The sequence below is a fragment of the Bactrocera oleae genome, chromosome 5 (genome assembly GCF_042242935.1).
Source record: "Bactrocera oleae isolate idBacOlea1 chromosome 5, idBacOlea1, whole genome shotgun sequence".
NCBI lineage: Eukaryota > Metazoa > Arthropoda > Insecta > Diptera > Tephritidae > Bactrocera > Bactrocera oleae.
Genome location: NC_091539.1, coordinates 43,052,919 through 43,068,445, shown reverse-complemented (window position 1 = coordinate 43,068,445; position 15,527 = coordinate 43,052,919). Strand labels below are relative to the sequence as shown.

General features: G+C 34.7%; 1 protein-coding gene and 1 long non-coding RNA gene across 3 annotated transcripts in view; one reads left to right on the top strand and one right to left on the bottom strand.

Moving 5' to 3' along the window:
- LOC106627937 (putative uncharacterized protein DDB_G0291608) overlaps window positions 1-15,527 on the top strand; it is a 180,952-nt gene that overhangs the window by 41,474 nt on the left and 123,951 nt on the right. For both annotated transcript variants that reach the window (XM_036366159.2, XM_014248275.3), the window contains exon 2: window positions 13,453-13,642. The gene's annotated coding sequence lies outside the window, so the exon portion shown is untranslated. The remainder of the gene's footprint in view (window positions 1-13,452; window positions 13,643-15,527) is intronic.
- Window positions 10,418-15,527, bottom strand: part of LOC118681456 (uncharacterized) — a 101,556-nt gene continuing 96,446 nt past the window's right edge. Inside the window, exon 4 of the long non-coding RNA XR_011396691.1 lies at window positions 10,418-10,499. This is a non-coding gene — a long non-coding RNA (uncharacterized lncRNA). The remainder of the gene's footprint in view (window positions 10,500-15,527) is intronic.

The window sequence follows — 15,527 nt, the reverse complement described above, 5'->3', positions numbered from 1 at the left end:
TCGCCGTTGCTGCTGCCACTGATGGATGTCTGCTATGCTATTGACTGCAGTTGCAATTGTATTGCTGTTGTTGTTGTTGCTGCTGTTGTTTGATGCATGAATAAGTCGAAAGTCCATCATCATCGCATTGACTTTTTTACTTTCCTCCCCCCTTCTGCGGAGCACACAGCTTTGGCCGCTTTGGTCAGAAGTTAACTGCACGCTGCTTTGTTAGAGAGCATTGGCGATGAACAGCAACAACGACAATGGAAGCAACAATAAGAGCAGTGGTGGCATTAACTGCAAAAAACTGAAATGGCTCAAATAGTTGCAACAGCAGAAATCAAAAAATCAACAGCAATGACACAGCCAGTCAACGGTCACTTTGGTCAGTGGCATTCATCACCGGGGCACATGTGGCTTACGAACACACGCACACACATACGCATATGTACACATGTGAAATGCTGTTGCTACAAAAAATAGTTTGTATGTACGCTCTGTTGGCTTAAAAAACCCGCTTGCCACACGGCTGTCGGTGCACTGTGAGAAAACTAGAATCGCCCATTGAAATGATGGAATTTTTAAAAATTCACACACTAATCCGTTGCCGAGCAGCGCAACGCAAATATTTATGCTGCACCATTTGCCAGGAGCATTTTTATTTGCCCCGCAGCGTTGCAGAGTGCCGCATGAGTTGCTAGCAAACACACACACACACACATACACACGTGCCGTTTGTTCTTTTCGTTTTTTGAGTTTTTCATTTTATTAAAAAATTCCGTTTGACTTGTAGAAATATATAATTTTTACGGCAACATCGGTGGGTTATCATTTTTTCCGCCTGTGTACTCCAATTTGCCGCTTCTGTGGCCTTTGCGACGCACACTAAAATTACTATACATACATAGTATACAGTATAGATGTAGCTTGTGTGTGCTTCGGCGTGTTTGCATGGTTAGCTGCTGCATTCGGTAGCGTTGTGCGTCAGCATGTTGGCAGTTGCGTTTGATTCTCATGTAATCCGTTTAGCAAAAATTTTGCTTGCCTTTTCAAGCCATGGCGCACAGTGGTAAGAAATTGATAAATTTTAAAAAATTATTATTTGTTCTTCATAAATTTTTAATAAAGAATACAAATAAATAAAGAATAATATTAAAAAATTAATTTTAATTCTTCCAAAATGCATTTTGAAAAAAATTATAAAAAATAATAAAAAAATAAATTAATATTAATACAAAAAAAAAAAAAGTATTCACTGGACATTTATGGTGACCATGCTTTAGCCGAACGAACGTGCCAAAAGTGGTTTGCACGGTTTAAAAGTGGCAATTTCGACTAAGACGACGGAATTTTCAAGACCAAGAATTGGAGACATTGCTCGACGCAGATGCATGCCAGACGCAAGAAGAACTTGCAAAAGTATTAAGAGTTGATCAAGCAACCGTTTCCAAACGATTAAAATCATAAGGATTCATCCAGAAGCTTGGAAATTGGGTGCCTTATGAATTAAAGCCAAGAGACGTCGAACGTCGATTCTGCATGTCGGAAGTGTTGATCCAACTCCACCAAAAGAAGTCATTTCAGCATCGGATTGTCACTGGCGATGAAAAATGGATTCAATATGATAACCCAAAGCGCAAGAGATCGTATGTGAAGCCCGGCCAACCATTGACATGCACGGAAATGTCCATGGTGCTAAGGTTACGCTATGTATTTGGTGGGACCACAAGGGTGTGCTCTATTATGAGCTAATGAAATCGGGTCAGACGATCAATGGGGACCTCTACCAAAAACAATTGATTCGTTTGAAAAAGGCTATCGCGGAAAAACGACCAGAATATGCGACAATACACAAATCAATAATTTTTCATAATGACACGGCCACATGTTGCAAGGCCAGTTAAAAACTGTTTGGAAAACTGTGGGTGGGAAGTTCTACCTCACCCGCCTTATAGCCCAGACATAGCACCTTCCGATTACTACTTGTTCAGATCAATGCAGAATGCCCTCACCGGAGTACGCTTCACTTCAGAACAGGGTATCAGAAATTGGCTCGATTCTTTCTTGACCTCCAAGCCGGAGAACTTCTTTTGGATAGTTTTTTTTTTATAAATATTATTTATTTTAAAAATACATTTTGGATATGTCAATAAAAAATAATAAAAGTATAAATTTATAATATAGTTTAAAAAAGTATTATTTATTAAAAATTTAATTTTTGAAATTTTCCTGATAATTATTCTTTTTGTTAAATTATTTATTTTAAAAATATTAGGGGTAGTTTTGATTCAATTTAGATAATTTTTGGTCACAAAGTGGCATACTTTAAACAACTTTACCGACGTCTTTTAGCAACCGGGTACCGGGGCACAATCTGAGTATTATTATTATTTTCTTTATTTTTTATTAAAAATTTTGTTCTTCAGATATTACTAATCACTGACAATTTAAAGAAAAATTAATAAAATAACAACGTAGAAGAAAAAAAAATAAAAAAATTAACTCACATATAGCTTTCTTTTAAGTTAAAAAACGACGATTTAAGAGTTTAAAATGAAATATTGACGTGGTTCCTATAAAATCATCTTATACCATCCCAGAGATAAAATTTAATGTCTCTGGCTTGTTTAGTTCTTGATTTATCGCGCTTTTAGTAGTTTATAACAGTACCGTTATATGGGGAGTGGGCGGGGTTATCACCCGATTTCAATAATTTTCAAACCGTCGATAGAGATGCTAAAAACATTTGTTCTTAGTGAATTTTGTTATTATAGCTTCAGTGATATAGGAGATATGCACATTTTACTTATTAGGGGGCGGGACCACGCTTAAAAAAAATTTAACTGCAAATGCGCCCCCCCTAATATGATTCTGTATACCAAATAAGAGTCTAGTATCTTGTTGTGGAGCTTAGTTATGGCAATTTATTTGTTTTTGATTAATGGCGTTTTGTGGACGTGGCAGTGGTCCGTTTACGCCCATCTGCAATACCAACCGTCTTACGGTACCAAGAACCATGTGTACCAAGTTTCATATTCGCATTTGAACTCGTCTTTTCATCCTGATCATTTATATATATATATAACTCTATATCTAACTCGATTAGTTTTAGGTGATACAAACAACCGTTAGGTGAACAAAACTATTATACTCGTACTCTGTAGCAACAAGTTGCGAGAGTATAAAAAGTAATATATGTTAAATATTTTAATTTTATTTGTAACATGTTTTTGATATTTTTTTTTTTAATAAATTATTTGTCTTAAAAAATATTTTATAATTTTAAGACTAATATTAATCATCATTTAAAATTATAGATTTTTTTTATTATAAAAGTTAAATTTTTATTAATATAATTTTTTTTATTAAAAGTTAAAATTTTATATATAACATATTATTATCAAAAATTTCTTATTATTATTATTTATTTTAAAAACTTTATTTATATTTTTTAATATATAGACAATGAATATTAACAAATTAAAAATATCAATTAATAAAAAATATTAACAAAAAATTAAATAAATTTTAAATTTTAATATTTAATTTTAGTTTTTAATTTTAAATAATTCCGTAAAATATTAGTTGAATTTAAAAAATAAATGTGACAACATTTCCGTAAGCATCGATAAAGTCCTATGCACTTAAATAGTAATATTAAAACATGATAATTTAGAATAAAACCTTGGGAAGATAAATCATTTTACATTTAGTGGTATATTTTTAGTACACTTGAATCAATTAACTTTGATTGGGAATCGGTTTTGAAATGTTTTCGTAATTCAAACCAATTTTAACTGCGTTGTTTTTTTTGGTAAGTGAGCATCAAAAAATACTTGACAACTAAAGCTTTAGTATACCAAAAAATTAAAATCAAAATCAATTTTATATCTAACCCGAGCAAAAATACATCCTACCTGAACATAAAACAAGAAAAAACGGTAACTTCGGCTGCACTGAAGCTATAATACCCTTCACAAATGAAAAAGATTCCTCACAAGAAATGTGATCGGCCAGTTTGTATGACAGCTATGTGCTATAGTATAGTGGCTGTGACAATGATGATGCGGTAGACAATTTTCTTACCCTCCCTTTGCTATAGTAATCCGATCTAAACAATTTGTTCGGACTTTACACCATTGCTTTAAGTAATAACCCATGACAAGATGGGTGAAAATATCTCATCAAATGAAATAGCTTTCCATACAAGTACTTGATTCTGATTGTGCAGTTTGCATTGCAGCTACATTCTATAATAGTGCAATATCAAATTTATTTTATTTTTCCTTAGTCAACCTTTTCAAAAAGGTGGTAACCCATATATTGTTTCGCTAATTTGGCAATTTTATTAAATTAAAATATTAAAACAGGTGGCAACCCTTCTCAATAAATATTTTCAACTAAACCAAATATTCCTCTACCTAAAAAATTCTTGGCTTACAATTTTGAAATATGCGAAAACTTTACAACATTTTTGTTTTGTACCTCTTACGGATTTTACTAAACAGAAAAAAATATAAAAATATTTAAATCGGTTGAACCTTCACAGTGTTGCCGCTCAGTATCCTATGAGCGTGATTAAATTTGTTACGTAAGACAATTGCGTTTCATTCTATCGACTTTACTTGAAGCAAGAAAGGGTTGGGCTACCTTACAATAAAATAATAATAAAAAAATGTGTAAACTCAACGTAAGATGTTTATGGTGAGAACGTAGGAAATAATAATAATCAAGTTAGAGTTTATTGAGAATGAAACATTAACAAATTTTATGTTTTGTTGCTTGAAAGCAGAGATCGAAAACTGTCGGACTACAAGCGACCACAATTAAACCAGACTCAATGTGCGCCCGACTGTCTCCCAATTAAACACATATCATTGGTAGCCGTAGAAGTTATTTCATACCAATGCTACTTTACTTACAATTTTTGACATTATTCGATTACCGTGATTTGCAATAGCTGTCCGAATCCAATAATCTGATTTACAGGACGAGCAATTACTGAATTCCGATTATAAAAAAACTCGAGAGAAATTATGGTTCTTCCCTAATGACGACTAAAACATATAAATGAAAATTAATCGGATCATTGACGCGATTCTTATACTTCGGAATACTTCGTGAATGGTGTGGCAGCTGAGTAGAACTTGACGTGACATCTATGCAGCAAGGATCTTGGAAAAACCTTCATGAGTGAGGAAAATACTCCGATCTCTACGCTCTTACAATAATTTCACAATAATTTCTTTTCAAATGGGCTTAAATGTGCTTTCCGCAGCTGGTGGGCTTTCCTGGGCACCAGGAAAACTAATATACGGTTTTATTAATTGCAACATTACTCAACTAAAAGTCTTTACAAACTGATCGAAATACTATCGAAACTCGTTCTTTGATATACATTACCTCTAAAAGAATTTATATTTAAACTGATCCCCCAGCGAACGGATGATGTCTACTGTTCACAAGCCAGTCTGCCAAAAGCAGGGTTGCAGTCAAGTAAAAAACTTACTGTGCAAGACGTGTTGAGAGCGTCGCTTACTTAAGTTATATTTAATTCAATTCCATACGGATACACACACGTATGTATGTATGTAGGTATATATGTAGCGTTGACTATGGTTGTGTGAGCACCTAGTCATTTTTTATCAAGTGCCGCTTAAAAAACCTGCCACCGTATGTCGGAGTCGGTTTTTTGTTCGTGCGCATATGTCGTCCAAAGATTTCAAAGTCACATGCGAGCCACTGACTGAATTGACCAACTCAACTGACCGACGGAGCGTGTGCGAATGCGAATGCGAATGCGAGTGGATCCGGGCATCAATCGGTGTGCCTGTGAAATTGCATTTCTTTCTGTGGTGCGCATTTTAATCGCATTTCCGCGTTTTTTCGCCAGCGCGCACTCACAACCACACACACAAACATATGCGGACCAGTCGAATCCGGGCACCAACAGCAGCAACACACAGGCACCCACACGGCAGCGCTCACCTCTATATAAAGGCAGCGCGCTCTAGCCATCGGTATTCTTTTGCAATTATTTATGATGTTCCGAGAAGGGGAAGCATTTTTTCCGCTTGCGAAAGGAGATTCAACGCGTGCAAAGTTAATTTGCCTGAGGCGCGATACACCAACTGCCAGCGAGCACTGTAGCTTAAGTTGGCCAACAACAACACCACCATCAACAACAGCAACCAGAGCAACCAAACAAAAATACGAAATCCAGCAAACATAAAATATAATAATAATACGAAAAAGAAATATCGACAGCGGCAAAAAGAAAACAGCCGATTGCTGCCGCTGCTGTTGCTGTTGCCGTTGCAACAAGCAACGGCAATTGCCGCAGCGTAAGATCAGCGTAAATGGCGATTGGCATGGCACGTCAAGGCATGGTATTATTGTTGTTATTACAGCTGGCGGGCATGAATGCTGGAAGGTGGCGCGTGTGGGCGGAACGGGCGGTGCATATCAGCTGCTGTTGAGGTGCGGCCTCGTTGCAGGCTCAAGTTTTTATTGGATATTAAAAGATGATGTCAATTAAAAAATTTACACAAGAAGAATAATAAAGCGCGCAACAAGAACAACTGCAACCACAACGTACGCACGCATACACACATAGATCGTTAAGTATGCACACACATATACATATACGTACGACGTATGCTTCCGTGTGTGTGTGTGCACACGGACACACAGGATTATTGTATGCAAAGTCACTACCACAATGTTGCCGACTCCGATAAGCCGCCTTGTAATAACTGCAATCGGTTGCGAGCGCAAATTAAAGATGAAAGGCAAGAGTGACGGAAAATAAATACCATAGATGTAGAAGGGAGTAGAGTAGAAAAGAAGCGCGCAGTAAATGCGAAAAAGCCGAAAGTTTAAGTTAAAACTCAATTTTGTGTATGCACTTGGCATTAAGACATACTTACGCGCTCACAAATAGACTTACATATATATACAAGTATATATGTATTGGCATAAATATGCATTAATGTGGAATTCTTCTCAGAGCTTTTTTCATAATATTGGATTAAAAATATTTCCTTTCATCACTTCGGTGGCTTCGAGTGCGAAAAAGTAATTTTTTCATCCGCGCAGGCGAAAAAGTTAATACAAATTTACGATGGGAATAAAATATTAAACGTTTCGGATAATCGTTTATGCCAAGAATTATAAAACTCATAGTCAATTTGTTGGAATATTGAAAGTTTGTGCGGTTATGGAGTGCAAGTTCCATGCTAAAGAATTAATTTACTGCAACTGAATAATTCTTGCAGCGTAACTTTCAAGTCAAATAAGAAAAACAAAACAAAAATCATTTATTCGGTAGCCCCTAATGATGAGTATGATGATTACGTTGATGGAGAATTTCTGCCACATTGAAGTAGATCGTTATCGAAACATGAAAAAAATTCTAAGCACTCGACTCTTGGTGGACTTTTTTTAAAACTTCGAGAGCATTTCTGACAAGGCAATCTTTCATAAAATCTCATATTGAAGTGGACGGGAAATGAGCGTTAAATTTTTGGAAAATTAATAAGATCATAGAATAACGCATATACGTACATATGTATAATAAAAAAACTTATGTTAAAGGAATTATATAGGCAGCAAAAGAACGAGCTGAAAGTAAATATACTTATTGTAAGTTAAAAACCAGAAAAATCGTTAACTTGCACTTGCGTTAGTTGCACCGAAACTATAATACCTTTCACAAATACAAAGGTTCCATACAAGAACTTGATTTTGAATGGTCCGTTTGTATGGCGTAGTGGTCCGCTTTGAGCAATTTCTTCGAAGATTATACTGTTGCCTTGGACAATAATCCATTTCAAATTTCGTGAAGATATCTTGTTCAGTACAAAAGATTTCCAAACATGGACGTGTTTTAATCGTTCAGTTTGTATGACAGCTGTCGGTGGTTCCGACTAATAAGCAGCTTCTTGAAGAGAAAAAAACATGTGCAAAATTTCAGATCGATATCTCTAGAACTGAGTGACTAATTCGCTTATATACAGACAGACGGACAAACACACGGACATGGCTAAATCGACTCAGGTCGTCATGGTGATTATTTATAAATATTTTTTGTAGGATCTCCGACGTTTCCTTCTGGATGTTGCAATCTTCGTGGCAAACTAAATATACACTGTTCAAGTTATGAATTTATATACGAATCAACTTTAAGTTTTAAGTTTACTTTTAATATTATACGTATGTTAAAGAGAGCTAACTTCTACTCTCTATCCTATAGCATTCCGAAACGCTGTTTTCTTCATATTTTTTACTCAAATTTCACAATTTCATACTACCTTTTACAACTCAACTTACTGAAAAAATTTAAGTTGAGATGTCATTGCCTTACAACTTTGTTTGTTTTATTTGACAACCCTGCAATAGCGCGGTTGTCCGCAGCATCAAAACAAATTGTCAGCAAACTTCATAGAAGATTATTACACTTGTTTTCATAAACTCGTGCGAAGTATGGCTGTAGCTACTATATTATAATTCATCAATTTATTGCTGACAAATTTCGTCAAAAATTCAGTGGAAATGATTTGAACCACTAATAATATTTATATATTTTAGGAAGTTTTAAACTTGCATAGAGTTGTGCTTAATTTCAATATGGGACCCATTCATTAGCTGTTAAATCGTTACTACATTAGGTTGACAACATCGAAACAATATATATCTAGCATAATTGGTTGCAATTCGTAATGTCTAACAAGAGTTTATTTGTTTCACAGTTGAGTTGCCTCAATTCAATTGAGTCGAGTTGTAAAATGTTGAACTCCCAAATTTGTCTCCAATGGATTTAAACCTATTATGAATTTCTTTTATTTTTAAATGCTTCTGCACTAGTCGAAAACGGAGTGGCTTTGCTCTATAATTCAGCTGGACAATTTGACTCTGGTTTACACCGAAGTTTGACAGATGTCAAGTCATAAAACAAAACACCAGCAGTCAGTCAGTCAGCTGAGATGATTGCCTTGCATATGTATTTATTTTAACTAGTTGTAAAGCATTTTATAACTGTATATATTTCCTTTAAAGCTTTACGCGGTCTCCACGTAGAAATGCGTTGGGTAAAAAAATTATTAAGAGCTTTCTGGAAAGATAAAATTGTGTGAAATAAAATCAACCAAGAATAATGATATACTACGTGGCAGCTGTATAAATATTGATAGAGTGGGGGAGGACGCATATAAATGGAACCACACATATGCATACAGACATATAATCATATACATGCAAGTATGAGTTCGTGGTGCAAAGTTGCTTGATTTCCATTTTGTTTGGTTTAAATTTGCGCTCATGTATCAAAGTGGCAAGCCCTTTTGTACTCGCAACAAATAGGGGTGGTGAGCAAATATCACCACTAAAGATAGCAACAAGGACGTTTTTCGTTTGATTATATAAGAGGCGTTATTTGTATTATCTATTGTTTGCATTAGATATTTATATTTCCTCCTTTGTGTATAACTAAGTATATACATATATTTCTTTTTGTTGGATAATGCCATATGAGTACTTTACTTATTATTTAATTTTTGTATATTAAAAATACTCAAATAATTCTTCAATGAAAAATATATACAATCGTACATATGAAAAATTCGCCATGGAGGTTTTAAAGTTGGAATGGTTGATTTTATGTTTAGGGAAATGTACCGGATGCGATTTTTTTAATAATTTAAGTTAGAAAAAAGTTACCATAATTTTATTAGCCAAAAAAAATCTATAATCGAGACTTAATATGTAGTAGACGTCTACAATAATCTCTTCTAATAAATATTACTACGTTTAAAATTTCGCTGAAAAATTCAAGAACGAATAATGGTAGACCAAATGTATGAAGCTAAATAACTAACAATTATCTGCTCTCTTGGGTTCAATAAAAGAAAGTAAGTGCTAAATTTGGCTGTTCTGTAATGCTACCTCTAAAAGCAGTATTTATGTATTTATAATGAATATATATTTGTATATAGCTTTATTAGATTTGCTTACTTATATGCTTAGTTATAAGCTATAAAGTCTAACTTCGACCAAAGGAAACCAGGCATACACGTTATATGAGGCCTAAACGAAGGCAGAGTCCTGTTTTGCTCATTTTGTTCTAAAAGAAAAAAAAAATTTGTTTGTCGAAAAATTTTCTTTCTTTATAATCTACAGGTTTTACCCTCAGGCGCAGTAAACAAAAATTTTTTTTTTTCAACTTCGGCTGCACCGAAGCTCGTTCACAAATATATAAATTTCCATACAAGAACTTGATTTTGATAGGTCAGTTTGTATGGAAGCTACATGCCATACCGGGCCGATCTGTGCAATTTCTTCGGAGTTTATACTTTGCTTTAGACAATAATCCATGCCAAATTTCGTGCAGAAATCTCGTCAAATATAAAAGTTTTCCTTTTCTTAAGAAGTAAAGGACCTCCGCCAAATTTTATACCGATATTTCAAAAATTGAGGGGGAATTCGCCATTTCCTTCTGGGTTTGACAAGCTTCGTGTATCCTGTTGTGGATATAGAAAATAATAAATTATTATAAAAGATTAAAATCATCACATTCCAGTGCAAAATATTGCGAGATTGTCATAAAGAAATAACTACTTTCTCTGTGTGGTACAATAATGACTTAATCCAATTTAATTATTGTTTATAAAACATGTAAATTCATGATGTTCTGGTAAAACCATGATTAGTTTGTGCAACACGAGTATATAATCAACTAGTAGTCAGCTATCAAGTGACTAATCGCTTTTTAATTGGCCTCAGTTGAAAGAGTGGAACCGCCAAATCATATCCGCAATTCCAGTTTCCCATAATAATGGAGTTTAGCAATAATAACAGCAACCACACAACGCGCTTATGTGTATGTAATTGAGTCTATATTTTAACGCCATTAACATATCTTTTAAATGCGTACCATTTTAATGTGATCTCCACATGTCATTATAGAGTTGTAACACTTTTCTGGAGTTCCTAACTACCTAGCTGTGTCAGTTGAAAGCATTTAAATACAAATTAAAGTCTGCTCAAGAGTAAGCGTACACTTTACATATTTTTTTTTTTTTTGTATTTTGCACTTCGCTCCACTGTGTCTTCAGCCTTAATCAAAAGGATTAACAACGGCAATCGAGCGTTAAACTACACACTAGTTATGTCCGAGTTAATGCAATTTGGCAATTTCATTAAATTGTGCACATACTATACATACGTACATTCACATATTTCGAAAATAATCATTTACTGCATGTTGTCGAATAATCACATCTGTAATTATATACAGTGACGATGAATATTGTAAGCAGTCTGAAATTGGTTTCACAGTTTGCTAAGATTTATGTTGTAAAGAAATTAATAAATAAGTAATTGGGAAAATAAATAAAGAAACCACAACAAAAATTAATTTCATTTAGAGTTTCAAAGCTTCCTTTAAAAAGTTGCTATATACAATACACATACGAGTATATAGATCTAAATGTAATGTCCTTTCATATAAATTTTTATAAAATTGCATTTTAATTGTTGCAATTATCATCACGAAGCTTTACGAAACTTCACCAGTCTTCCATAGATAGGTTACCAGGTAGTTTTTTTTTTATAACTTCTAAAGAGTAATCAATGATGTATGGCAGCTGTTTGATTGCAGCGCTTTCGTAGTTCGCTTGAATTGAAGGATTTCGGTTCAAAGTTTAAACGTTTTCATGACCAGAAGCAAAGTTCGTAAGGATATATCGGAAACGTTGGAAGGTAATCAGAAGTGAGCTTTATTGGCCAAGGTTAAGAGTTAGGTACGAAGGTAACTTCCTGAATCTTAATGACTAGCTCGTTTGTTTGACTTTGACCAATGAAAAAACCTCATCTCGCGCACGTCATACGTCAGAACCGTTAAACAAAATATTAATTCTAAAAACTTTGTTTGCAACTGATACAATTCGGTAGCTTAAAATTCAATAACTCATAAAATCGACTTAAAGGAAACCATATTGTCTTTGCTTTATGGGCTATAACCATTGACATTGGCTTTGCTTTCTGGGCTATGCCCATCTAAATCGGTTAAAACAATACTCATCATAGTTCTGACACAAAATTTTTAATTATTTGAGGATTATTGAGGATATAGACAAGTGGATTAGAACTTTTCTGAGCCGTTCAAAACGGAGCAATTATTAAATAAAAAAAAGTTTATTAATTCTCTCATCTGCAATGGGTTAATTTTACTTTTTGAGATCCGTCCGTACATGGCTTAGAAAAATCCAATCCTTCTTCCAATTTCTGAACTTATCAGTGAGATTCTGCGTTATTTCTTTTGATATAAAAATTTTGGACGGATATCAAGCTTTTCGTTCTCGTTTTTCAAGCACATTCATTTCAATGTGTCTATTAGATATGTTTTTTTTTGTTGTTGTTACTTCCATATAAATATATTTTTACAATAGGGAACATAGCGAGTATGGGGTGAATCGAAGATGGTCGCTAAAGCTACTTTGTGGGTCAGAATATGCGTTAAAACTCTTATAAAAACTATTTATTATGCCCTGAACAGGTTATATTAAGTTTGTCAAGAAGTTTGTAATACCCAGAAAGAAACGTCGGAGGCCTGATCATCGTGTCAGCTTGTCGATTTAGCCATGATCGTCCGTTTTTCCGTCTGTATATACGCGAACTAGTCCCTTAGTTTTTGAGATTTCGATCAAAAATTTTGACCACGTTCTTTTCTAACCAAGCAACTGCTCATTTATCAGAATGGCCGATATCGTACTAATATAGCATATACTTGTCATACAAACTGAATATTTGGAATAAAGTTCTAGTATGGAAAATTTTTTCATTTGACGTAATATCTTTAGGAAATTTGGCCTGGATTGTTCTGCGAGGTAGCGCTACAAATTTCTAAGAAATTGTTTAGATCGAACGACAATAGCATATAGCTGTCATACAAACTGATTGATCAAAATTAAGTTCTTGTGTGAAAAACTTTTTCATTTGATAAGTTATTTTCACGAAATTCGGCTCAGATTATTATCCAAGGCATCGCTAAAATTTTCATATATATTGTTGAGATCGGACTACTATAGCTTATAGCTCTCATACAAATTGAACTATCAAAATCAGAATAAAGATCTTTTTATACGATTTTATGGTATAGAACTGCACTCGTGAAGGATATTATAGTAGTTCTGTGTATAACAGCAAAAAAACAAAATATATATATATGTATTACATAATTGAACAAGGTTACTACCTATTTCTGCGAAATTACTAATATTAAAATAAATTAAACATATTATTTCTCATCAGTGTACAAATAGTTTGCAGTCACTATATATACCAATAAATATGTACACATGTTTATAGCAACATATACATGTATGTATGTACATATACGACTACATATGTATAACTTCATTTGTCACTGAGCGTTTCACTAACTACATGCATGCTCTTATTACCTTTTTGCAGCCATCAACATTAATTTGTGCATAATTTCATACGCATTTCTGCGCTAATTACCACGACAAGCGAGTCGCCATTCGGAATTCGGACGGACAGACAGCCAATAGTGAGCAGCAGCAGCAGCAGCAACAACAGGCGCAGCAAGCAAGCAAAGGACAACGGCAGTCAGAGCCAATAACCACCCAACATAATAAAGGTAAATTATCTATGTTATGTCTGCACACACTCACACATACACCTGAGCTTACGTTATTACCATGTAATATTTGTATATGTATGTGTATATGTGTGTGTGGGTAAATGTACAAGCATAATATGCAATTATATTGTCTGAATGCAACATTATAGACAGCGGCTAAACTCTGTGCGCACTTCGCCTTCAACTTCAACTTCACCTTCAGCAGCGAAGCGCTAGTGCGTGTGTATGTGTGCCTGTCCGTGTGTGTGTGTGTGTGTGCCTATAACATATATTCATTAAAGTCGCTTCATAAACACATTTATTTGCTGGTGCAGGTGTATGTGCGCGCAAAAAGCATTGTTCTCATTGTTACCTGTTAATATGAATTGTGATAGCGGTTCATTTGTATGTGTAAGTGTGTATGTGTATTGCTGCGACTGCATGTGTTCATTGGCGTCGAAAGCTCGCGCAGCTGTCAGTGCGATTTTCATATCTTTTGTTTACATACCATAAAATGATAATCACCAACGGCAGCAACAACAACAAAAACATTACTATTAACAACAACAACAGCAGCGATTATGGTAGCATTTGCGCAAAGGACGAGTGATTCCATCGACCAACCGATCAAGCATTTACCTATCCACCCTCGTCAACGTCACCAACGCCATCCCCGCTAACTTCATCAGCAACAACAATAGCAACAATGAGGAACCGCTGTCCATTTCAGTAGGCGAATTACTGTTTTGAAGGTGGCAACGTCTATGTGACCATGCATAGTCGTACTCGCTCGCATTGTTAGTGTTATCTGATTGTTGTTGGCTGTTATTTTATGCATAAGCCATAAGCAAGTAAAAGTGGCAATTGTAAGCAGCGAGCACGTTGCGCAAATTTTAATTTCTCATATTTACATACATAATCGGAAGCTTGTGGCATGAAGGTGTTGTGCGGTGTATGCGGTGTGTGTGTTGGTAGTTTCTTTTTTTGCACAAGTAAATGCTTAAGAATTCATACCATTTAAGGTAGCAATGCAAACAAATGACAGCGACAACAAAAACAACAACAGCAACAGTTGCTCAGTGGTGTCGTCGTCACTCATCTGTCGTTTCATGCGCGCAGCTATGCATGCAAAAACTACGCGAAAAGCTTAACAAGCACCACATACCGCCATACCTACAAGTATATACGACCATGTACCTGTGTATGTGCATATAATACTCAAGTATGTAAATAATGACATTAGGGCGGTCCCATTCATATTACTAATGTAAGCTAGTCAACAATGTTATTTTTATAAAAGAGTCAGGACGCAGGTGGACTAAGTTTTCGGAAGGTAACGTCGGAGATCCTATAAAATATTATATATAATATAATCATCAGCATGACGATAGCATATGGCTGTCATACAAACTAATTGAACAAAATTAAGTTCTTGTATGGAACCCTTTTTTATTTTAAGAGATATCTTTGCGAAATTTGGCATAGAGTATCATCCGAAGCATTGCTCCCATCTCTTCATATTGTCCCTAGCTGTCTTACAAATTGCCCGATCACACTCAAGTCCTTGTATCGAAAACTTGTTTAGTTGACATGATACCTTTGAAATTTGGCATGTATTATTTTCCAAAGCAACGGTATAATCTTCGAAGAAAGTGTTCAGATCGGATCACTAAAGCATATATCTGTATACCTATATTGTTGCATGCAATATCTAACAAAAATTTCCAGATCAGATCACTATATCACATTGCTACCATACAAACTGAACTATCAAAATCAAGTTCTTATATGGAAACTTTTTTATTTGTGAAGGGTATTATAGCTTCGGTGCAGCCGAAGTTAACGTGCTTTTTCTTTTTCTTTCAAATCATTGCCAAAAAGTTCCTAAACCACAGGATCCAAT